The following is a 26329-nucleotide window of genomic DNA, read 5'->3' as shown; positions in this document are numbered from 1 at the left end:
GCCCGGGTGCCTGGAGCCCGTGCTGCACAACAAGAGAAGCCACTGCAATGAGAAGCCCACACGCTGCAACGAAGAGTAGCCCCTGCTTGCCACAACTAGAGAAAGCCCATGCACAGCAGTGAAGACCCAATGCAGCCATAAATAAATAAAGTGTTAAAAATATATGTATATATATATTACCACATAATGCATGTGTGTGGTACAATATTGAAAAGCTGTAAGGGCAAATTGTGACACATCAAGTTTCCCTTTGACTTACGATAGCCAGCCACACAGTTCTGCTCTTCTGCTTCCAGGGACAACCTCTGGTACCAGTTTCCTGCATATCCTCCCAGAACATCTCTACATAGGCAAGTGTGTGCATGTGTGTATACACAAATGCATGTATATGCACAATTTTTTACACAAAGAATAGACTACTACTGCATCTTGCTTTCTTGGCTTTAAAATAGATTTTGGCGATCTTTCCATTTTTATTTATTCTTTTATTCATTCATTTGTCAAGTCTTTATGGAGTGCCTACCATAGGTCAGGCACACTTAGGTGGTGAGGATACAGCAGTGGGCAAGATAGGTAAAATCTCTGCCTCCGTGGAACTTATATTCTAGTGGAAGTGGTACAGGAAAGACAGACAAAAATCAATAAGCACTGAAACATGTACATGGTGCCAGATGGTGATAAGTACTATGGAGAAAAATAAAGCGGAGTCCTGAGAGGGTAGAAGTTGGAGAGTGGTTGCAATGGCTGGAGGAGAGACAGGCAGAGAGATCTGTTCCCTGTTGGTCCAGTAGCACTCTGTCAGATGAATACACCATAATTTGTTTAATCAGTCCCCTACTGATAGAAATTAACATTGTTTCTAATATTTTGCTGTTACAGTGATGCAGTTCTTGCACATATGTTATTTGACACATCCAATAGTCTATTTGTAGCTTAAATTCCTAGAAGTGGAATTGCCATTTCAAAGGGTCTGTGCAGTTTTGATTTTATGAGATATTACCAAATTACTCTGAAGAGTACCAATTTACAGCCCTTTCTTCAATGAATGAGCAGATCACATCTTCATCAGTGTGTTTTCAAGATTTGTGGTTTGCCTATCTGATGAGTAAACCATGAAATCTTATAATTCTAATTTGCCTTTGCTTTTTATGACTGCAAGTGAGTGTCTTCTCATGTATTTAAAGCCCATTTCTATATCTTGTAAACTATCTGTTCATATCTCTTGCCAGATTTTCTATTATATGCATGGGAAGATGAGGTTGGTTTTATTTTATTTCATTTCTGATTTGTGGAAACTCTTTTCAGTGAAGAATTTACATCCTTTTTAGGGATGTGAGTAGTAAATATTTTACTCAGTTTGTCAGCTCTTTTAACTATGTTTATAATAAATGGCTTTAGTGATACAGAAAATTTTTATTATTGTGTAACTGAAACCATCTTTTTAATGGCTTCAGAAATTATTATTCTTTTTACTTCATGTGTTTTCTTCTAGTACTTTCACAGTTTATTTCTTAACATTTAAATATTTGGAATTCATTCTGTATAAAGTGTGAGGCATGGCTCCAATTATTTTTTTTTCGACTGATTACCTAATTGTCCCAATAGTGCTTATAGAATAATTCCTCCCTTTTCCATGTTTTTTAAAATCCCACTTTTTCTTTTTTTTCATATTTATTTACTTTTTAATTTTAGTTTATTCTAGGGTGCATTGGGTCTTAATTGAGGCATGCGGGATCTTTCATTGTGGTGCCCAGGCTCTCTAGTTGTGGCGTGTGGTTCCAGAGTGCATGGGCTCTATAGTTTGCGGCTCACAGGCTCAGTAGTTGTGGCATGCCGGCTTAGTTGCCCCTCAGTGTGTGGGATCTTAGTTCCACGACCAGGGGTTGAACCAAAGTTCCCTGCATTGGAAGGTGGATTCTTAACCACTGGACCACCAGGGAAACCCCCAAACCCCCACTTTTCTGTATGCCAAATCCCAGTAAGAATTTGGGTCCAATTTGGATTTTCTAGTCAACTCCATAAATTTGACGGTTCATTTATTCAACAAATGCATGTTATATGTGCCAGGCACTGTTGTACACATGCATCAGTACCACATTTTATTTTATTTTATTTATGTTTGGCTACACCATGTGGCTTGTGGGATTTTAGTTCCCCGACCAGGAATTGAACCCATGTCCCCTGTGGTGGAAGCATGGAGTCTTAACCACTGGACAGACAGGGAATTCCCGTCACTACCATATTTTAAATGTTTCAGCTTATAAAATACATTTTACTGTCTGATAGAAAAACACATCTCATTTTTCTTATTTTTTTTTAGATTTTCCCTGGCTCTTTTAACTTGCTTGTTTTTCATTTGAACTTTAGAATCAGTTTTCTAGTTCCAAAATAAATCATCTTAGTGTTTTTATTGGGATTACCCCCAAATTTTATAGATTAATTTAGGGAGAATTGACATCTTTGTCATGCTGAAATTTCCTGAACAAGAGCATAGGATGTCATTTAGCGTGTCTTTTCGTGTATCCCTCACTAGTTTTCATTTTTTTCATTTAAATCATGTCCTATACATTTTATCTTTTCTTTTGTTTTTTTTTGTCTTCGAATTGGTTGTATAATAGTCTTTAGTTTCTGTGTACTAATTTTGAATTATCTTATTGTTTCTAACAGTTTTTCATTTGATTCCTTTGAGTTTTCTGGGTAAACAATCATACCATCAGCAAATAATGATAATTTTGCTTCACTTTTTCCAATTTTTAAATTTTTATTTATTTCTGTCACCTCATTATGTTAGCTAAATAATAGTGCTGATTAAAAAAAAGACCCTTAACTTATTCCTGACGTTAATGGGGAAGCTGCTGTTTGTCATAGTAGAAGCAGGACTCTCCACTTCGTACTTTAATCATAAAAATCTGGGGTGCTTGGAAATTCCCTGGTGGTCCAGTGGTTAGGACTCTGTGCTTCCACTGCAGGGGGCATGGTTTCATTCCCTGATTGAAGAACTAAGATCCTGCATGACACACAGCGGGGCCAAAAAAAAAGAAAGAAAAGAAAGGAAAAGAAAAGAAAATCTGGGGTACTTACCAAAGATCAAACTTTTTGAAAGAGACAAGGTTTATATAAAGATTCTTCCTAGTGATGGGGATTTATCATAAGGCTATGTAGACAAATGAGGAAGATAAGAAAACAATGGTGATGTGGTCACTAGTTACTCTCTGTTTCACCCTTTTTTGTTACCCCCAACACCATCCTAACAATTTTATACATACAAGATTATCTGAAATTAATCTCGTCAAGGATGACAGGCTCTACACAGAGGCAAAATGCCCCAAAAGGAAACTTAATTGATATAAATTTCAGTGTCTTGCTCTGAAAGTGTTCATTCTTTTAAGGGTGGACAAGAGAAGAATTAAATTGCTAAACAAAAAGAATAGGAAGGGAGTATGAGATCCAAATCACCTGGTAGTACAATAACTCATCAGCCTCTAATTAGCAAAAGCTTGGCCTTAATTTAGAGGCTATTTCATTGTTGTTGTGTTTTTAACATACAAAAATTTGGCCCCTGCTTGTCCAATCTATCAATATTCAAGTTTTCCTGTCTAGAAAAATTGCTTTGAGATTGTGCAAAGGCTCTCACCTTTATTTTCCATAATGCCTTAAATATAACAGATGTTTAAAAAGATCTGTTGAATGTGTGTTAGGTAATTAGTGCACCCTGTGTGGTTTTATATTAGCGATATGTTGCGATGTCTGTTGAACAAAGGAAAGGCTTTAGTGAGTCTAAATATGCATCAGCTTTTACAAAGATGATGCATGTATTGATAGATAGTTTCAAAATGTCATATTACTGGAAAACTATGTTTATGCATTACTAACAATTGGATTTGTACTGAGTATCAATCATTACGGTTAAAATTTACTCTTTTGCGATTTTATTTTTCATTTTCCTTTTAAAACACCCAAAAGGCACTGTAACCCTCTAAATCTGTTACTCATTAACAGCATGCGTGTTGAGGTAAGGACATTTCTAAAGCCCCAAATTGCTGACTTTAAGAGGTTTTAGTCTCTGATTTTTTTCAAGTTTGCAATGGTGGGAGGAAAGAGTTGAACAATTTAAGCTCTGCTCTACATGTGATAAGACAAAACTAGGACAATTTCAATAACCTGAAAAAGGTTTGTCAAAACAACCCCTTTGGTTTCATTCTGTAAACTCTATTCAGAAGATCTGATTGATTCAATTATCACAATATAATATCACTTTCCCGCATGGATTAATTCTCACCTCAGGTTCCTGGCTAACCTGTGGAGCAGCAGCTTCCAAGCATTTTGACCACAATCCACAGTAAGAAATATACTTTACATTGTGAACTTGTGCATGTATGTATATAGTTTAAGATGATACTTAATTGATTTACATGTTTTATGCTCTTGTATTTTCTGTTCTTATTCTAGCCTATCCCCTTCTGCTCTATTCATTTAAAAAATTGCTAGTTGTAGCATGTAACCCTGCAGTTTGAAAAACAATGCTATAGATCAGTGCTTCTCAGAATTTAATCACCTAGGGATCTTGTTAAAAGTGCAGATTCTAGTTGGGTAGGTCTGAGATCCTGCATGTCTAACAGACTTGCAGGTGATGCTGATTGGTGCTTCTGCTGTGCTTACACTTTGGCAAAGAATGCCTGAAGATACTTATCTTTGGTTCTTGTGGCCCAATCTCTGGTTTGTTCTGCTGAGGCAAGAGTCTTAGCATCTTATTAAGTCCTTTTTGTATTTTACATTTTATTGGAGTGAACAATTAAATCTATAATTTTAGGTCATGGTAAGGGCAATGAAGAGCAATGACACAGGCTGCAGGGAAAGATTGTGGCAGCAGGGGCACTGGATGTTTTAGGTCAGGTGTTTAGACAACGCTGAACTGGGTCCGTGACATTTGACAAAGACCTGAATGAGGGGAGAAAACTATGGGAAGATCTGGAGGAAGGACAGTCCAGGCAGAAAAAACAAAAAGGACACAGGTCCTGAGGTGGGAAAATAATGGATGTTGTTGCAGGGTACATGCTTCACAGACAGCATGGAGTAAGAGGGGAGAGTAAAAAGATCAGGGCGCTTAGCTAAGCAGCCCTGATCACATAGGACCTCGTAGGCTGAGTTAAATTTGGATTTTATTCTAAGGGTGATGGGAAATATTGCAGAGTTTTTAGCAGGGAAATGACATGAAATTTCCAATTTAAATGATACGTGGATACGTGGTGAATATACTATATAAGAAGAAGAAGAGTAGAAGTCTGAAGACGGGTTAGGACATTATAGCAGTGGATCGTACTGACTTCTTTCCAATGATAGAATTGTGCCCATTTGTTTTCTAGAACAGCCAGAGTTTCTACTTTCCAAATCTCTTAAATTCTTGCCCCATCTCCCATTTTGGAAACCTCTTATCTGTTCTAGCCTGGATGACTTCCTTAACCATTAAGGTTAAACAGAATGATATTCCAAAATATAAATCTGATGATTATACTATTAGATTAAAATCCTTCATTTTTCTCTAGTTTGCTTCAGGGTAAATCTTAGCAAAACCTACACATACTTTGGAATCTTGTCCCTGATTGCTTTTAAAGCAGGTTCAGGTACATGCAAACAAACTAGCATGTAAACATTTTATTTTCTCCTTCTGTAGTAACTTCCTCTGCTCCATTTTCTGCTTTGAAACACCTACTTATTCTTCATAAGTCAGTTCAGATGTCGTCTCCTCAGAATTGAATGCCCTCTGTGCCCACTCTTAAAGGAGCTAAGATGCTTATTCCCTGGTAGCAGCTGACGCACAGACCCCTACTTTAGCCTTCATCATATTTTATGACTATTTGCACCTTGGGATTGTGAGCCCCTCAAGGTCAACAACCACATTCTATGCATTTTTATGTCCTCAGCACATAACATTGGCCCTGGCACACAGAAGGGCTCTTAGAAAATATTTGCCAAATAAATAAGTGATGCACAACTGAAGAAACAGCCACCCTTAATACATAGCATGAGATGCACTTTATACACTATCCATCACTCTAGCTTTGAAAAGGGAATCAGGCCAAAGGGAAGACTTGGTCCCTCTTGCCTTCCTCAGCCCCCGCTGTAAAGTCCACTGGTATTGTGTAGGACCCCTGATCTTGGGACCCTTTGTGTCTACATGTGTTCCTTGAACCCATGTTTGTGAGGCCAAGAAACCTGGGTGACCACAGAACTCGAAGTGCCTTTTTGACAGCCATCTCCATATTCAAGAGAAGAAATCTAGATTTACAACCAAATCATTTTAACGATCCACCACCATTTCAAAGAATCATATTTGGTAATTTGCAAGGTTAATCAACAAGTGAAGAGAGCAATAGCCCCTGGCATATTTCTCTGTGTACATAACTCTCCCTTAAGGACAGATGTCAGAAACCAGAAAATTCTGAAGAAAATTTGATAGTTAAGTGTGTAAGCTGTCCTTTAAATTCTTCTAGTGCCAAGATGATGATTTTTGTCCAGATTTTTATCTTTCTACACCCTAATGCCTCACAGAGTGCCAGTGCCTTGTGGGTACTTAGTACACGATGATTGAAAAATGTTGAAAGGAGACTCTTCCTTTGAAATTTTTTTCCAACTTTATTTTTGCCTTGGGCTGGTTTCTTTCAAAACTGTATAAGTAACAAGGAAAAACATACTCATTAGCTTCTAAACGAATAACATCACAACTGGTATTTCTGTTGCCTTATGTCACTATCATGTAAATATCACAATAAATGTGCAAAGTAGTGTTCAGAAAGAAATAGGCTTGTATCACAGGGAAGCAAGGCCCAAATTTCTTATTCTTATATGGTATTATTCTAGTTGCATGGTCTGTAGAGTCATTAAAGGTTTGAACAATAAGACATGGTATAGGCTATTCAAAAAGTCAAGGGAGGGGAAAAATGAGTTATATTGAGAAAGCATGGTATATTTAGCCAGCTTGTAAATGGTTGAATATTACCAATTTCGTATGGTTCTACCTAGTAGTAAAAAGGAAGGGAAAATTGAGAGAGTGTTTCTAAAATAAAAGATATGTTCATGCCATATTAATGCTTTGAAGGACTCAACAAAAATGAAAATGGTCCTTCAGTATCTGAATCAGCCAGGAGCGCTATAGCATATTGGTTAAGATATGAATTTCAAAGTCAGACTTCATCTAATTGAATTCTGCATATACCACTTACTGTGTGATCTTGTCTTCTGTTTCAGTTTCTTTTCCTGCAAAAGGGAAAAATAATAATACTTATCTCATTGGGGTTTTGAGTAGATTAATAGCCTAAAACTGTAATGAGCTTAGAAATCTGCTTTAGTAGAAACCAAGTTTCTATTAGATGAGTGATGTTATTTCTATCAGTCTTCTTCAATCAGAAAGGAAACTATGATATTAGAAGTCATTTATGTGAGGGCAAATAAGAATTTGGAGTACCTAAGTATTTTTATGTATTTACTAGAGAAGATCAGTCTTTGGGGTCAAACAGATCTGGATTTGTCTTTGGGGGGAATTTATTTACCTTTTCTAAGTATCATCTTTTTCATCTGAAAAGTGAGCAAGAGATGTACCTAATTCATATGGTTGTTGTAAAAAGCAGATGAGATTATTTATGTAAAATCCTCAGCAGAAAAGTCACAAAGTACTTAACAAATCATAGCTATTACTATTAACTACATTGACCTGAATGTTACAAACATATCTTCTTACAGTTTCCTAAAATTAACCAATTCAAAAAGAGGGTTAAATTTTTGTGTATTTTACAAACTTATCCTTGAATATACTGTAATAGTTATTGCCTAGTGAATTTTTTAAAACGTGAATTAGGGTGGAGTAGGACATGTGCTCACTCCCTCTTGCAAGAGCACCAGAATTACAACTAACTGCTGAACAATCATAGACAGAAGACACTGGAACTCACCAAGAGGGACACCCCACAACCAGAGACAAAGGAGAAGCTGCAATGAGACGGTAGGAGGGGCGCAATTGCGTTAAAATCAAATCCCATAAATGCTGGTTGGGTGACTCACAAACTGGAGAACAGTTATACTGCAGAAGTCCACCCACTAAAGTGAGGGTTCTGAGCTCCACGTCAGGCTTCCCAACCTGGGGGTCCAGCAACGGGAGGAGGAATCCCCAGAGAATCAGACTTTGAATGCCAGCGGGATTTGATGGCAGGACCTCCACAGGACTGGGGGAAACAGAGACTCCATTCTTGGAGGGCACACAAAAAAGTGTGCTCACCAGGACCCAGAGGGAAGGAGCAGTGACCCCACAGGAGACTGAACCAGACCTACCTGCTGGTGTTGGAGGGCTGCCTGCAGAGGTGGGGGGCGGCTGTGGCTCACCGAGGAGACAGGGGCACTGGCAGTAGGGGTTCTGGGAAATGCTCATTGGCATGAGCCCTCCCAGACTCTGCCATTAACCCCACCAAAGACCCTGTGGGCTCCAGTGTTAGGTAGCCTTAGGCCAAACAACCAACAAGGTGGGAACACAGCCCCACCCATTAGCAGACAAGCAGATTAAAGTTTTACAGAGCTCCGCCCACCAAATCAGATTAAAGTCTTACTGAGCTCCGCCCACCCAGCCCTATCCACCATCAGTCCCTCCCATCAGGAAGCACCTACCAGCCTCCTAGATAGCTTCCTCCACAAGAGGGCAGACAGCAGTTATCAAGCAGTATCAGCAGTATTTCATCTTGTGGAACTGAAAATCACAGCCACAGAAAGATAGAGAAAATGAAAAAGCAGAGGACTTTGTACCAGATGAAGGGACAGGATAAAAACCCAGAAAAACAACTAAATGAAGAGGAGATAGGCACCCTTCCAGAAAAAGAATTCAGAATAATAATAATGATCCAGGACTTTGAAAAATGACTGGATGCAAAGATTGAAAAGTTTACCAAAGACCTAGAAGAAGTAAAGAGCAAACAAACAGAGATATGCAACACAATAACTGAAATGAAAAATACACTAGAAGGAACCAATAGCAGATTCACTGAGGCAGAAGGGCGAATAAGTGACCTGGAAGACAGAATGGTGATCATCACTGATGTGGAAAAGAATAAAGAAAAAAGAATGAAAAGAACTGAAGACAGCCTAAGAGACCTCTGGGACAATGTTAAACACAACATTCACATTATAGGGGTCCCAAAAGGAGAAGAGAGAAAGAAAGGACCCGAGAAAATATTGAAAGAGATTATAGTTGAAAACGTCCCTAACATGGGAAAGGAAATAACTACCCAAGTCCAGGAAGCACAGAGTCCCAGGCAGGATAAACCCAAGGAGAAACATGCCAAGACATATAGTAGTCAAACTGACAAAAATTAAAGACAGAGAAAAGTTATTAAAAGCAACAAGGGAAAAATGACAAATAACATACAAGGGAACTCCCATAAGGGTAACAGCTGATTTCTCAGCAGAAACTCTGTAAGCCAGAAGGGAGTGGCATGATATATTTAAAGTGATGAAAGGGAAGAAACTACAACCAAGAATACTCTACCCAGCAAGGATCTCATTCAGATTGGATGGAGAAATCAAAAGCTTTACAGACAAGCAACAGCTAAGAGAATTCAGCATCACCATACCAGCCCTACAGCAAATCTAAAGGAACTTCTCTAAGTGGGAAACACAAGAGAAGAAAAGGACCTACAAAAACAAACCCAAAACAATTAAGAAAATGGTACTAGGAACATAAATATTGACAATTACCTTGAATGTAAATGGACTAAATGCTCCAACCAAAAGACACAGACTGGCTGAATGGATACAAAAAGACCCATATATATGCTGTCTCCAAGAGACCCACTTCAGACCTAGGGACACATACAGATGGAAAGTGAAGGGATGGAAAAAGATATTCCATGCAAATGAAAATCAAAAGAAAGCTGGAGTAGCAATAGTCATATCAGATAAAATAGACTTTAAAATAAAAAATGTTACAACAGACAAGAAAGGATCAAGGGATCAATCCAAGAAGAGGAGATAACAGGTATAAATATATATGCACCCAATATAGGAGCACCTCAATACATAAGGCAAATGCTAACAACTATGAAAGAGGAAATGCAAGGCAGAAGTAGACACAGATGTAGAGAACAAACATATGGACACCAAGTAGAGAAAGTGGGGAGGGTTGGGTGGGAATGAATTGGGAGATTGGGATACCAAATTGTACACTCTAAATATATGCTGTTTATTGTCTGTTAACTGTATCTCAATAAAAATTCTTAAAAAAAAAAACAAAAAAACGTGAATTAGAATTTTTAAAAACATAAATTCTGTAGATGCATTGTTTCATATAATTCACATGCATAAACAGTGTTGTAATTTCAGAATAAGTATCACATAGAAACATTACAAATATTATTTAATGTATCTTAAAAATTACAATGTCTAGGGCTTCCCTGGTGGCGCAGTAGTTGGGAGTTTGCCTGCCAATGCAGGAGACATTGGTTCAAGCCCTGACCTGGGAAGATCCCGTCTGCTGTGGAGCAACTAAGCCCATGCATCACAACTACTGAGCCTGTGCTCTAGAGCCCATGAGCCACAACTACTGAAGCCCGTGTGCCTATAGCCTGTGCTCTGCAATAACAGAAGCCACCCAGTGAGAAGCCTGCACACCACAATGGAGAATAGCCCCTGCTTGCTGCAACTATGCTGCAACTAGAGAAAGCCCTCGAGCAGCAACAAAGACCCAACACAGCCAATAAATAAATAAGTAAATAAATAAAAATTACAGTGTCTAGTTGTAAAGTTCTATGTGACAAAAGTGTAAAAAAAAAATACAACGAAGCAAAAATTCTGTTTTGTTTTTTGGTAAACAAAGGCATATTTTTTTGTTTATTACAATAAAGAGGAGTCAACAAAAGGCATGACAGAGCCCAGTGAAAGGGGTGCCATCTATCTGAAAAGACAGCTCATGCTCCATTTCCCTTCCTTAAGTCTCCATTTAGCTCTGACACAGCGGTGCTGCCATTCAGAGGCTTCAACTCTAAGCAGATGTTCTTCCAACCAGAATGTTCTTATAAGTGACGTAATTTAAAAGGTGGGGAAGAAAGAGCAAGCGTATTTGCTAAAATCAATTCAGAAGACTGGGAGATAAGCAGATGGAATGTGAACAAGAAAAGATCAACTCAGATCGAGTCTTCAAATTGTTGTGAGAGGCATTTGTTTAAAAAGACACTCCTAGGGATCCATATGTTCAAAGAGAAAAAGAGTGAATTCAGAGATGATATCATTGAGATGTATTTGATTCATGTAAAGGACAACACTAATGGTTATAGAAAAAGTGCTCTTCTGTAACTTGAAAAGATAGAATTGATACACAACTTCATAAAACTTCATTGGCCAGGAATGTATTTTCCCCTGAGGCTCAAGAGCTTTAAAGCCGCATAAAATATTTCATTGTTTTGTGACTCATGATGTTGGCACATCTCACATCACACTCAAAGACCAGTGTCTGTTTCCCCACATCATCTTCCCACAGAGTAACTGAGGAACACAAAGGCAAGTGCCATTGTAAGGAGTAAAAATCTTCACGTCTATGCTAAATATTTTTGTTCATTTCTTATTTGATATCTCCATACCTCGCTCTGAAGTTGTTGCTTCCAATATGACTTCCAATATCTATCAGTCTGCAACAGTTTAGTTTTGGTCTGAACTAGACAGATGGTGCCTGAAGGTCCCTTCTACATACATTGTTTTGGCTTTAAAGGAATGAGTCAGTATGACAGAGTGGTTAGAGTTCAGTATTTGGTTTCAGACAGGCCCAGTTCAAATGCAAGACCTGGCTTATTTACTTCAAGTCTCTGAGTCTCACTTTCCTTAACTGTAAAATAGATAGCTGTTATAATGCTTAGTGCATTTGATTATTGAGAGCATTAATTGCATATAAGACAACCGACATAGTGCCTGGCACATGGTAAAAACTGAAGGCACAATAATTATTTTTGAGCTCTTTATTAAATAATGTTTGGAAAATTATAGGACTAGCATTTACTTATTAGGATGGGAACTCAAGTCCTTCTTGATTCATGAAGTGTCCTTAAGGTATAACAATCTCTTCTGCATTTGACACTAATTGCACACTTAAGATACTTTTATTATTACTTTCCATTGCAGGGTGGAGATTATTGCCTCAAAGCATGAGATAAAAAGACCAGAAATGAGACTTCTACTTCTGGGAAGAGGGAGGAGATATACTTTTCCCTATTTTTCTCATTAAGTATAACTTAAACACTCTGCACGTTCTCTGTAAAACAAACATAAATAGACTCTGAAAGGTGAGAGAAGAAGGCAGACCAGCTAGGAATCCTGGGACCCAAGGAATGACATGGTGGTAAATACCCTGAATTTTCTTTTTGTCTCATGTATCCTGCACTGGGTGCTGGAGAAGCCACAAAAACCAGAAACACTAATAGGTACAGACCATATATACATGAATGACTTTGCTGTACACTTGAAACTAACACAACATTGTAAATTAACTATACTTCAATTTTTAAAAACACCATAGATAAATAAAAATGGAATTCTTAAAAAAATGTTTAAGTAACCTATAGGAAGACAAGAAAGAGAAAACAGAAACTGAAGATGAATGATAATGCTATCCTCCTAAGATCAGGACAAGGAAAGGATGTCGGCAGTCACCACTCTTCTTCAACATAGTTTTAGAATTTCTGGCCAGTGCAATAAAGCAAGAAAAGGAAATAAAAGGCATACTGATCAGAAAGGCAGAAGTAAAACTGTTTCTATTTGCAAATGACATAATTGCCTACATAGAAAATCCTAAGAAATCTACAAAAAACTTTGTAAAAATGGTGGCACAGTTGTTAAGAATCTGTCTGCTAATGCAAGGGACACGGGTTTGATCTGTGGTCTGGGAAGATCCCACATGCTGAGGAGCAACTAAGCCTACGTACCACAACTACTGAGGTTGCACTCTAGAGCCCACAAGACACAACTACTGAGACCTCTCGCCACAACTACTGAATTCCATATGCTCTAGAGCCTGTGTGCTGCAACTACTGAAGCCAATGCATCTAGAGCCCATGCTTTGCAACAAGAGAAGCCACTGCACTGAGAAGCCCATGCACCAAAACAGAGTAGCCCCTGCTCGCCACAACTAGAGAAAAGCCCTTGTGCAGCAATGAAGACCCAACGCAGCCAAATAAATAAATAAATAAATAAAATAATAATAATAATAAAATTTTTTAAAAAGGCTTAAAAAATAAGTGAGTTCAAGGTCACAGGATACAAAGTAAGCATATTAAAATCAATTTTGTTTCTTTATACTAGCAGTTAACAAGTGGACACCAACATTGAAATATATTATCTACAGTAACTAAAAAAACTGAAATACCTAGGTGTAAATATTACAAAACATGTCTAGGTTTTCTATGCTGAAAACTACAAAACACTGGTGAAAAAACTGAAAAAACATCTAAATAAATGGAGAGACATACTGTTTTTGTGGATCGGAAAAATCAACACAGTAAAGATGACAATTTCCCCTGATTTTATATACAAGGTTAATGCAATTGCTATCCAAATTCCGGTAAGATTGTTTTAGATACAAACAAGATTATTCTAAAATGCATTGGGTTGGCCAAAAATTCATTTGGGTTTTTCCGTATGAACTTTTTGGTCAATCCAATATATAAAAGGACAAAGGGAGTAAAATAGTTAAGACAACTTTGAAAAAGAAGAATGAAGTGATAGGAATCAATCTTTTCAATTTCAAGATTTATTATGTAGCTTCTTTAATCAAAACTGTGTTATAGGTGGAAAGATAGATACACAGATCAATGGGATAGATTAGAGAGCCCAGAAAAAGACCCACACGCACATGTACAACAGATTTTGACAAAGGTACAAGTGCAATTCAATGGAAGAAAGGCATCCTTTTTATAAAATGGTGCTGGAGCAACTGCACATTCATTTTAAAAAAAGAATCTCAACCTAAACCTCAGATCTTATCCAAAAAGTAAAATTATGGACACAAAATATAGAACTATAAAACTTTTAGACAAAAAACATGAGGAAATCTTTAAGATCTAGAAATAGATAAAGCATTCTCAGACTTGACACCAAAACCATGATCTATCAAAGGAAAAAACTGATAAATTGAACTTTATCAAAACAAAAATTTGCTGTGCAAAAGATTCTTAAGAGGATGAAATGACAAAGACTACTGTTTAGAATACATAAAGAATTCCCAAAACTTAACAGTTAAAAAAAAAAAATCCAGTTAGAAAATCAGCAAAAGACACAAAGAGAAATTTCACTGAAAAGAATATATAGTTAGCAAATAAGAACATGAAAAGATGTTTAACAACATTAGCACCAGCAGGGAAATGCGAATTAAGATAAATCACTACACACCTATCAGAAGTGCTAAAATAAAAAGAACTAGTGAAAATCCTGGTAAAGACAGGGGAAAACTGGATCATTCCTACATTGCTGATGGGAATGTAAAATGGCACACACTCTGGAAAATAGTTTAGCAGTTTCTTTAAAAAATAAACATGCAACTACATAATGACCCAATAACTGTGCTCCTGGGCATTTATTCCAGAGAAATAAAAAGTTATGTTCACACAAAAACTTGCACACAAATGCTTATAGCAACTTTATAAGAGCCAAAAACTAAAAAAAGCCCAGATGTCCTTCAGTGGGTGAGTGGTTATAAATCTGTGGTACATCCGTATCATGGAATACTCTTCAGCAATAAGAAAGAATGAACTCTCTTTTTAAAATTTTTAATTAATTAATTTATTGGCTGCATTGGGTCTTTGTTGCTGCACACGGGCTGTCTCTAGATGTGGCAAGTGGAGGCTACTCTTCATTGTGGTGTGAGGGCTCTTCATTGCGGTGGTTTCTGTTGTTGCGGAGCATGGGCACTAGGCATGTGGGCTTCAGTAGTTGTGGCACAAGGGCTCAGTAGTTGTGGCTTGTGGGCTCTAGAGTGTAGGCTCAGTAGTTGTGGCGCATGGGCTTAGTTGCTCCATGGCATGTGGAATCTTCCCGGAGCAGGGATCGAACCTGTGTCCCCTGCATTGGCAGGCAGATTCTTAACCAGTGTGCCACCTAGGAAGTCCACGAATGAACTCTTGATACGTGAACAATCTAGATAAATTTCCAGAGAAGTATGATGAGAGAAAACATAAATCATAGAATGTTATGTAGTGTATGATTCCATTTATATATCATTTTTGAAATGATAAAATTATTGAAATGGAGAACAAATTAGTAGTTCCCAGGGGCTAAGGAGGGGCTGGCAGGAGGAGGGAAGTGTGTGTAGCCATAAAAGCACAACATAGGGATTCTTGTGTTGTTGTAATTGATCTGAATCTTGACTGTATTAATATTAATATCCTGGTTGTGAAATGATACTATAATTTTGCAAAATATTACCATTGGGGGAAACTTGGTAAATGGTACACGGAATGTCTACATTTTTTTTTTTTTTACAATTGCACGTGAATCTGTAATTTTCTGAAAGTAAAAAGTTAAATGGAAAAAAGAAAAAAAAAAAGAGACCAGAAGTCCTGGATTCTGATCCTATGTCTAAGTGATGTTTAGAAAGGCATTAAATTACTCTGCTTCAGTTTACTCAAATGTAAAATGGAGGAAATGATACTTGCACTATATCCTGGAAGTGGGCAAATAAAGATAAAATTTAAAAAATTTGCACATAGCTACCTACTTGGAATCAGACTTCTAGAACAGAAAGGACGTTAGTAATTTCCTATTTCATTGGTCTCCAAATTATTTTTTTCTGGACCATAGGGATCACAGTTTGGACACTGTGGAGAGTGATGGGAAGCTCTTTCTAACATTCTACCCCCGTTCCCCTCCCCACTTGCCCTTGCTTTCATTTGGTTTCCATATCAGAATTCTGAGGGATTTTGTAGGAGAAAAGTGTTCCTTATCGCATTTTGAAAACAATTCTTCTAGTCCCAATCTTTCATTTTACTGACCAGAAGACTGGTAACCAGAGAGGTTTAGTGACTTACTCAAGACACTAAGATGGTGGTAGAACTGAGAACAGAACTAGGGCTATTGACCCTAAGTCCATTTTTTTTTCCCCCACTAAATCATGGTGCAAAAAGCTCAAGCAGATAGTAAATTTGCTAACGTAATAACATGTATTGTTGTCTAGAGCCATAACTTTATACAATCTTCCTTAAACAGATGGGTTGCATTTGTAGACATGTTGGTAATGGTGGTATTGGGTATTGTTTATAGGTGGATGGAATTCAAGGAGTGTCTAAAACATACATCAGTTAGTATACATATTTGGAAAAAGCTTGTTGGTGCCACCTAGTGGTACAAGTGATAGATATTAACAGCAGTACTTCAGAAGACATTTTCCATCCCCACTTTTTTAAATGCTATTTCAATTGATACACTAAAAGTCATTGCCAGCTACCTTGGCCACTTTATGATGTTTTACGTGAAAATGCTTTTTTAAATACAAAATAAGAGGCTCATTTTTGGTTTAGGTATAAAGTTTATCTTTGCTTATTAAAAACTTTTTTCTTGATAGAGCAAATTACTTAGATGAATAATTTTCAAGCCCAGATTACTTGTTAACTGCAACTAATTTTTAAGCCAGAGTAGTGAATCCTTACTTAGTACAGATCCTTTGGATTCCTGTAAAACTAATAGTCAGGCTTAAATTAACATTCTTTTTTTTACAAAATCTGCAATTCAGATCTTTTACTAAATCAAGTATTACTCTGTATAGAAAAACCTCGTGATCGTGTTAAAGACTAGTGTCATAAGGCCTGCAGTTAGAATTAAGTGCACAATTTAACCATTAGAAGGGCTTTAACTCTTTGAAGTTTTCTAATGAACATATATTTCTTTCAACGAAAACTTATACTTTAACAGATATAATCCTTTTCCTAACATCAAAGCAATTATTTGAGCAGACCAACCCCTCACAACAACTATGGAACACTTAAAACACATAATTACTTCTATATTCTCACCATATAACAATTTTCTTTCTTTTATGAGGGGTCATGAAAGGAGTGAATCATAAAATAATTTGTTTGCTGAAGGTGTTATTAACTTTAAAAGTTGCTGTGCCTCTGGGCTGGCCCACTCACCAACGCTATTTTTGGAACAATTATGACCATGATGACTACAGACTCAAGTACACAAAAGATATTTGGTAGACAAGTCTAAGGGAAGCTGTTAACAAGCCTGTGACGGGAACCTGAATAAATCTAAGCAGAGCAGAATACTAAAGCAGACATTAGAGAAATGCAACCAGTGACAGAAAGAGAAGAGAAAAACATTTAAGGAACAGAAGTGAGGTACCAATATGGCAAAAGTGAAGAAGGTCTGAGATAATGCTGAAAAAACTTAACAGGAGAAATCAGGGGAAATTTACATGCCCATGTAAAAACATCAGCCTGTGCACAATTTGCTGCTGTTCCAGACTTATTTTAGTAACTGAATATTTTTAACTATTGAGTAGAGGTACATTTTCACAATGCCAATTCAAAAAAGATTTATGAAGAGAAAACACGCAAATGTCCATTTCCAAGGGCTTGGATTAGAGATGAAGTTTATGGGTGGCACTCATTAGTCATGTCAGGTAATATTTTCTTCATGTAAGTTACCCACTGACTAATTGAAGTTCTTTCCTCCGTAAAGAAAAAAAAAAATCTGAACTCTATTGTAATACCCTCAGATTTTTCCAGTAAAAACACTTTAGACTGAATGTTGAAGACAGGTGGGAACGAAATAGGTTTTGAGGGATGAGTACATGAGGCCTTTCACGCTGACTTCCTGAGGTCACATGAAGAGGAATGGACATTGAGTCAGGTATTGTTTGGATCCTGGCTTTGTTGCTTATGCCCTGAGCTCATGACTTCAGTGTTTTCTTCTGTAAAGTGGGAATCATATAGCCTCTTATGGTTGTTTTGGTTTTGTTTTTTAATTTGTTGCGCTCATTCCGTCTTTGTTGCTGCGTGTGGGCTTTCTCTAGTTGTGGTGAGTGGGGGCTACTCTTCATTATGGTGTGCAGGCTTCTCATTGTGTTGGCTTCTCTTGTTGCGGAGCACGGGCTCTCATTGTGGCGCGTGGGCTCAGTAGTTGTGGCTCATGGGCTCTAGAGCGGAGGCTCAGTAGTTGTGGTGCATGGGCTTAGTTGCTCCGTGGCATGTGGGATCTTCCTGGAGCAGGGATCGAACCCGTGTCCCCTGCATTGGCAGGCGGATTCTTAACCACTGCACTACCAGGGAAGTCCCCTCTTATGGTTGTTGAGAGGATTAAATCATATAGATTAAATCATAGGATTAAATCATATATGTATGCATAAGGTGCTTATCAATGCTTGGCACACAGTGGGTGATTAAGAAATGTTAACTTCTTTTCTTTGAGACTAAACATACCAGACAATACTTAGTAAAGCAGTCAGCAAAGCATTCAGTGTTCTTTCCCATGGTCTTTTGGTTTCACTGGCAGCATAGACTTGAACTGGCAAAGAAGTCACGAGCTGTTTTTAATAAGTCTCATAAAATTCTTAATGCCATAAGAATCTATTATTACACATAATTATAACAAGTAGATTTTGTGCCTAGGAATACGTATTTTTAAATCTTCTAATAATTACAAGACAGTGAAACTTACTTGTTCCACTTCAACTTGAGGTCGCAAATTTTTTAGTTTAGAGCCAGTGTGGAACTTTTTAAAGAATAAGGGAATAATAAATATGTAGGCTACAAAAAGAGCGCTTCTATTTTTAGGATTACTTTTCACAAATGTGAAAAGCTGGTGGCATCTAAAGAGATTTTTGTACCAAGATCTGAGAAAATACTCTTGCTCCTATTAACATTTACAAAGATGAATAAATGAATACAGACTATAACTTGTACGAATTCTATTTAATACTCACTATCCCTTCCAACGTTATTACTCTCCAAAATCCAGAACATAAACATGCCATAATTGGTAAAATGTCACCACTGAGATGTAGTGTCTACATGAGGGCTCCTCAAAAACAGTTTAGAACTCACACAGTCTCACATGACTAAGCTGTGCCTATAGCCATCCATTCTTAACTCAGTGGTTTACTGATGAACTTAGCAAAAGAAAAAAAGGAAAGGGTGGCATATTGGTAAAGGGCAAGTGCAGCCCTTTTTTCAAAATCTGGCAACATTCAAAGTAAAATTATAATGGAAAATTTAAATAAACTTTTAAAACTTTGAGTACTAATTATATGTAAGAAATAGTACCTATGTATGCCTATTTATATGGCTTTGCCATTTGAAATCTTGTTTACTATGTCTCTTTATTAAGCGACTCAATGTATTCTATTTTTTCCAACTAGATTATTAAAAAAATTAAAGCCCTTGAATATTGCTCTTTGCTTTTTCAAATTCATATTATTGTCTCTTTACATCTAATATTGTGCTGTTTAGTTGGTTATTGAATCGTTCATTTGCTCACTCAGTTTGGGTTCGTCTGACGACACAGCGAGGTCTGGATTCGCCTGTGTTCCTTACGCACATATTCTAGCCAGGGCTGCAGGAAAAACACTTAGAAGTGCATTTCTTCCATCTGAGCAGTTATTGAACTTGCCTTCAGCATGGTTACAGTTTACCTCTTAGCCTCCTCTCTCTCTTCTATCTCAGGGAAAGAGGTATGTATGCAAGTAAGTAGAGGGGCTTCCAAACGCTGCTCCAGTCCCCAGGTCCAGGTGGAAAGGGACGATGGGGTGAGCAGCACAGTTACAACCGCTGGCAGGTGCTCAGAGGCTCTGAAGGTGGGAGAACGGAGAGGGCCTTTCCCACCTGTGACGTAACTTACCAGCACCCATTCTCCTCCCCTCTTGCTCTTCATTTGTCGGTAATGCCTCTGTGACATCGTAGCCCATTTGCCCAAGCATTCTCTGGCCTGATTAGGAGAGGCAGGCTGAAAGGTTATAAGATCAATCCCAACTCTGCAATTCACTAAATCTTTCTTTTTATTAAATTTCATCAATGATTCATCAAACAGATATTACTAGTTTTTTTGTTAGATTCAATATCTTTTTTTTCCTATGTCACTGAACTAGTTTTATCTCCTAGCATATCATACACATTGTTCTTTCATGCTTAAAATAACCTCTAAAATGGATTCAATTTGCACAAGTGTAAAGGGAAGGAATGACTCATTTCAGGGCTTTAGACAAAAATAAGACACGCTGCTGACTTATAGTCTAGTGGGAGGAACTGATGTACTCAGGGCCAATTATAACTACAGTGGCAGAGGCAGAAAGTAGTGCTGTGAGAACCCAAAGAAAACCAGGCTTCTCGAGAGGGGTGCTATTTTATCCAAGTCTTGACAGCTGCCTAGGAAATAAGGTATGTGGTGGGCAAAGGCCTGGAAAGTCTGAGGCCCGTTCTGAGAATGCAACTTTGTTTTCACGGATGGAGTGTAAAGGAGGCACATCAAAGTGGGATCAAAGAAGTAAACCTGGCACAGTGCCTGGCATACGGCAGTGCTCAATCAATGCTGAAAGAAAAGTAGAACTATGTCCATCCTGTGCTCGAAAACTTCCCTTCATACTCAGAATAAAGTTCTGGGCCTTCGTGGGGCCCTGTGTTTCCTGCCCCTTTAACCCTCTTACCTCATTTCTTTTTTACATAATTAATTAATTAATTAACTTCTTTATTTTTGGCTGTGTTGGGTTTTTGTTGCTGTGTGCAGGCTTCCTCTAGTTGCCGCTAGCGGGGGCTACTCTTTGTCACGGTGCTCAGGCTTCTCACTGCAGTGGCTTCTCTTCTTGCGGAGCATGGGCTCTAGGTGTGCAGGCTTCAGTAGCTGTGGCACGAGGGCTTCATTGCTCCGCAGAATGTGGGATCTTCCCGGACCAAGGGTCGAACCTGTGTCTCCTGCATTGGCAGGTGGATTCTTAACCACTGCGCCACCAGGGAAGTCCCTCACCTACTTCTTACCAGTCATCACCTTGGCTGGGTCTGCTCACTGACTCCCTTTTCTTCCTCAAGCACGCCAAATCTCTTTCTGGCTCATAAATGGCAGTTCCCTCTACTAAAACCATCGTCCTTTCATATATGCACACAGCTCTGTCTGCCACTTCCGTCAGTCTTGGAGCAAACATCTCCTCCTCAGAGATGAGTTCCTTGACCACCTCTTCTGGAACAGTCACCTCATACCCAGTTATTATCCGCTTCCTCTATTTTGATTTTACTTTGTAGCACTTACATGCATCAAGTACCATGCTTGATACTACATCCTTTGCTTATTTGTTAATATTCTATCTCCGCCACTAAGCTATGTTAATTCACTGAGGATAGGGACTTTATTTTGCTTACTTCTGTATCTCCTGTGCCTTGTAGATTTCAATAAATTATTTAGGGAAGGAAAGGAGAGAGCAAGGGGCCAAATGGTGGAGGGCTTTGAATACCACGTCCAGTTATTCTGCAGGACACTGTCTCATTAGTCATACCTCTTTACTCACCTCTGGGCTTACATTTACACACTCCATAAATTCTTACCATATTTTCCTTCATTATAGATACCTAGCATGTAGTTAATATATTATTATGCATGGGGGAGAAAAAAAAGAAATCTGTGGATGATTCTTTAAGTCCACAGAAGGTACTTGTAATTGCCAGGCGCTGGGCTAGGTGCTGGGAATATGGCCATGAACAAGACAGATTTGCTCTCATGGAGCTTAGAAGCAAGCAGGGAGAGCTACAGGGAAGCATGACCAGCATTTTGTGTAAGGGAGAAGGGTAGGTACTCTTGTTCTGCTTTTATTAGAGGAAAGGATGTTTGTTCATGCTGAGACCTGAGAGATGAGTTACCCAAATAAAAGTGGAATGATAAAGAGCATCTCAGATTGATGCAACAGAATGTGCCGAAGAGGGTGGGAGGAAAGCAAAGAAGTCTGATATGGCTGGATACTTAAGTACTCTGCCTTCCAGGTACTTATGTTCTAGTGGGGAGAAAAGACATAGGCATTTGAGGCAGTTAAATAAGAATACAAGGATCTATAGGAGGAAGACCAGTGATCCTAGTAGCTGAGTGAAACAGATCCTATAGAAGAGTCTTAGAGAAGAGGAGAGAAATGAAGGGAGATGAGGGCTAAAGGTAACTACAAGTCTTCGAGGAGCAGGAGGGATGCAAGAAGAACATGGAAAGCTGGTTGGGATGTGGCTAGATAGACAGAGGGAATGGACATTCTGATCAGGAGAACTGGTGTTTGGGGGAACAGGATAAGGTAGGACTGCTTAGACTGTTAAAGTGGGAGAGGACAAAGTGATAAGTTTTGGTAGCCAGCTTACAAAAGGATGCCTTGGAATTTATCTTGAGGATGATTAGGAGATAGTGAAAATAAAATGTCAAGGAACAAATAATTTAATAACAAATATTTACTGAGCACCTACTATGTGCCAGATACTAGGCAGTACCAATACAGCAGTGAATAAAACAAAGTTCCTGCCCTCATGGAGGTTACATTATAGGAGAAAATGTTAGGTGATAAAAATACACAGGTTAAACAAACTAGGCAGGAAGTTTACTACTCAGAGCCAAGAGAAAGTGATGCAAATGAAATACTATTTAAAAGTAGGGAAAAAAGGACTTGAACAGAGATTAAATATGTTGAACAAAGGCAAGACAAGAGTTCTGGATTTTTGCTTTGCTTTACCTTCCTGGCTTCCAGGTTGTTAATCCTCATTATTGAGAAATTAGTCTGACGTTAAGACTTTTAAGGAATTGAGTATTGACTGAAGCTTGATATAGGTTACTAAACATCTTTATTTTACATGCAACTTTGTAACAATCTAAATTATTTAAAACAGGGATTCTCTCAATCTCTCTTTGGCTTACATGGGTGCCTTACCTAAACCAGTCATAAACTGTGTAATCAATAATTTTCAATAATAGTTGAAATAGAACTGGTATATTGCAAATGGTAGGCATTCAGTAAATATCTATTAAATGAATGTTTTCTAATTATTTAATGTTAGTGCAGAATCAGAGTTTTTCTGATAACAATCTTCTCATTTACTTGAATTCTAATATACTATCCTGAGTGGGAGAGAAAAAGCGGGGGCAGTATCTTACTGCAGGTTGAAAGGAAATTTCCAATAATCACCAGTGTGTCTTAGCTATTCCAGAGGCCACCACCTAGGAATTCCCTGGGCATGTGAAAGTCACCCATTAAGTGTGTCCCGGGGGAAAAACTGAGATCTACTCCCTTAAAAATCATCCCCAAATTTTATCACTCTACAAATTACTTGTTTTCCTTTTTCCGTATCCCTTGCTGATTTGCATCCAAATGTATACATTTTAGTTGTGTATATATACTTTATTCATTATTTTAAGTAATATTAAGTTGGACATTTTAAACAAAGCAGTCAAGGTTCTCTATGGCAGATCCAGTTCAGTTATTCTTCTACTACATAAAGTAATCCAACAGGTTTATAACCCAGCCATTTAACAATGAATTGAGGCTAATTGCCTTTGAATATGGTAGAGTTTTCTTGTTTCTTTAAGCTTCTCCAACACTTCTCCACCCTTGCAAAACCAATCCGCCCCACCCAACAGCTGACCCAAGGATGACTCATGTTCTTCACTTAAACACACATTTTACTTTACTTATACACTTCCTACTATCTGGGATGCTTCTCACTCCATGAAAATTCTATTTTAAAAAGTTTAATTAAAAATATCATATTACAGAAAATTTGGAAAATAGAAGAAAAATATTATAGCTCTATAGAGAGCTACTCCATATTACAAAGTGTTATATTTTGGTCGACTAATTCAAGCTTTGTTTTTTTTTTTAGCTCTTTATTGGAGTATAATTGCTTTACACTGTTGTGCCAGTTTCTGTTGTACAACAAAGTGAATCAGCTGTATTTATACATATATCCCCTCCCTCCCGCAACTCCTTCCCACCCTCTCTATCTCACCCCTTTAAGTCATCACCAGTCGTTGAGTTGATCTCCCTGTGTTATGCAGCAGATTCCCACTAGCTATCTATTTTACATTTGGTGGTGTATATATATATCAATGCTACTCTCTCACTTCGTCCCAGCTGCCCCTTTGCCCGCCCTGCCCCCGCCCCGTGTCCTCAAATCCATTCTCTGCATCTGCATCTTTATTCTTGCCCTGCCATTTTCAAGCCTTTTTTAAAGCTAGTTTTTTAAGTTATAAAAGTAATACAAACCTTTTTTAAAGCTAGTTTTTACATTATAAAAGTAATACAAAGGTTTTGTTTCTAGTGATGGCAGAGTAGCTCATATTGGACTATAGCTTTCCTGCAGATAACAATTACGGACTTTGTATAAACTATATAAAATAGCTGGAGCTGACACTGAGCAGAGCCCTGTGGGGCTCCTGGGCACAAAGACTTTCCACGTTCCCTATTTTTTTGATTATAGGAAACAGCCTTCATTCAGCCCCCATGATCTTCCCTGAGTTCCAATGGGCAGATTCAAGCAGTTGTTAATTACTGATGGGTGGGGGTGTTCGAGACCTGGGAGAAACAGTCAAGAGCAGCCTTGGAGCAAGGTTCTGCTTCCCCATCAACAATACACACAACAATATCTTTGAGCTATTTTGCAGATGTTGAAACCCCCTCCAGGTGGGAGAAGTTAACGATTAATGATGGTACGCTGCCCACAAGCACGTAGACCCCGGACCAGTTGGACCTGATGGTTGATGATGCTGACTCCTATTAGCTCACCACCAACCCATCAGAAGAATGTAAGACTGTTACTGCCTTGATCCTTATCACCTACCCGTGACCACGAGCCCCGACTATAAGACCTCTCCCTATCCCCCAGGGAGGTGGGGCACAGTTCTGGAGGTGGTAGCCTACTGTGCTCCCCCTTTGCCTGGCAAAGTAATAAAGCTATTCCTTTCTACTGCTCCAAAGCTCTGTCTCTGTTATTTCTTTTTTTTTTTTTTTTTTTTATTTATTTTTTGGCACACAGGCTTAGTTGCTCCGCAGCATGTGGGATCTTCCTGGAGCAGGGATCGAACTCATGTCCTCCGCATTGGCAGGCAGACTCCCAACCACTGCGCCACCTAGGAAGCCCTGTCTCTGTTATTTCTATTCGGCATCGGTGAACAGAGGCTGGGTTTTTCTCGGCAACAGAGTGTGCCAAAAGCAGGCACAAACTGGAGAGGACTCAACCCTGGAGAAAACGGAATTACTCTTGGTGAGCATGTTTAAACAGATTTACCCCTGAGGGCACTCCCCAGTGAGTGCAGTAGAGAGTAACTAGAAATTAAGCTGCAGTCTTACTGGCTTGAGGTATCAGAGGACAGAGTTTGGGGCAGCCAGACCAGTTGGAAATTCAGGGGGAAATTGTTGGAGATGAGAGCCATTGAGATAGGAGTTTCAAAATCTGCGCACAAACATCTTTCAAATTCTTGGATGACCTCTGATTTGGACATACATGGTCTCCAAAAGCCTAGGAAAGCAACAGCTAGAAAATGCTGAGTGGAGATTTCAATTGTTGCCTGCCATAGAAGAGACAGAGTTTGGAGTTTGAATCCTACTCTCTTAATTTACTTGGGCTACCATAATAAAACATCACAGGCTGGATGGCTTATAAACAACAGAAATTTATTTCTCACAGTTCTGGAGTCTGGTAGTCCAAGATCAGGGTTCCAGCATGGTTGAGTGAGGGTCATAGGCTTCTTGTTGTATCCTCACATGGCAGAAGGGGGTAGGGAGCTCTGTGGGATCTCTTTTTTAAAAGCACCAATCCCATTCATGAGAGCTCTACCCTCATGACGTAATCACCTTCCCAAGGCCCCACCTCCTAATACCATAACATTGGGTATTAGGATTTCAACATGTGAATTTGAGGGGGACACAAATATTCAGACCATAGAACCTAACAAGTCCAAGGGGCTTGGTAAACACTTCAAGCTTTTAATCAAAAGTCAAGAGGGGCATACCTTTGAAGTAAAGACTATTTCCTAGAACTAAGGATTTATTCTAAGACTAAAATTGAAATAGGTCTCTCCTATAAATATAAAAAGGAAACTTACACAAGTTCAAAGTCATCAGCTGGTAACTTAGCTGCTTGCTAGAATGGAAATCAGAACTTTTCAGAGGAAGATGAACTCATGTATTATCTACAATGTCTAGAATAAAAAAATATTAAATATATAAAGACACAGGAAAATATGACCCAAGATAAAGGGAAAACGTAGTCAATAGAAACAGACCCTGGGATGACCCCTATGTTAGAATTAGCAGAAAAGGACTTTAAAGCAGTTATTATAAATATTTTAAAAGACTTAACAGAAA

At 38.4% G+C, this 26329-nt stretch overlaps 1 long non-coding RNA gene across 1 annotated transcript; it reads right to left on the bottom strand.

Moving 5' to 3' along the window:
* Positions 1-6383: 6383 nt before the first annotated feature.
* Positions 6384-25725, bottom strand: LOC130857508 (uncharacterized). The gene is made up of 3 exons (XR_009054836.1): positions 25648-25725; positions 7221-7254; positions 6384-6665 (listed from the first exon to the last, which is right to left on the bottom strand). It is a non-coding gene; the product is annotated as an uncharacterized LOC130857508 (long non-coding RNA).
* Between the last annotated feature and the right edge of the window lie 604 nt (positions 25726-26329).

The sequence above is a fragment of the Hippopotamus amphibius genome, chromosome 7, assembly GCF_030028045.1.
Source record: "Hippopotamus amphibius kiboko isolate mHipAmp2 chromosome 7, mHipAmp2.hap2, whole genome shotgun sequence".
In the NCBI taxonomy this organism is placed as follows: domain Eukaryota; kingdom Metazoa; phylum Chordata; class Mammalia; order Artiodactyla; family Hippopotamidae; genus Hippopotamus; species Hippopotamus amphibius.
Note: the sequence above shows the minus strand (reverse complement) of the source record. Positions and strands in the feature narration are given on the sequence as shown.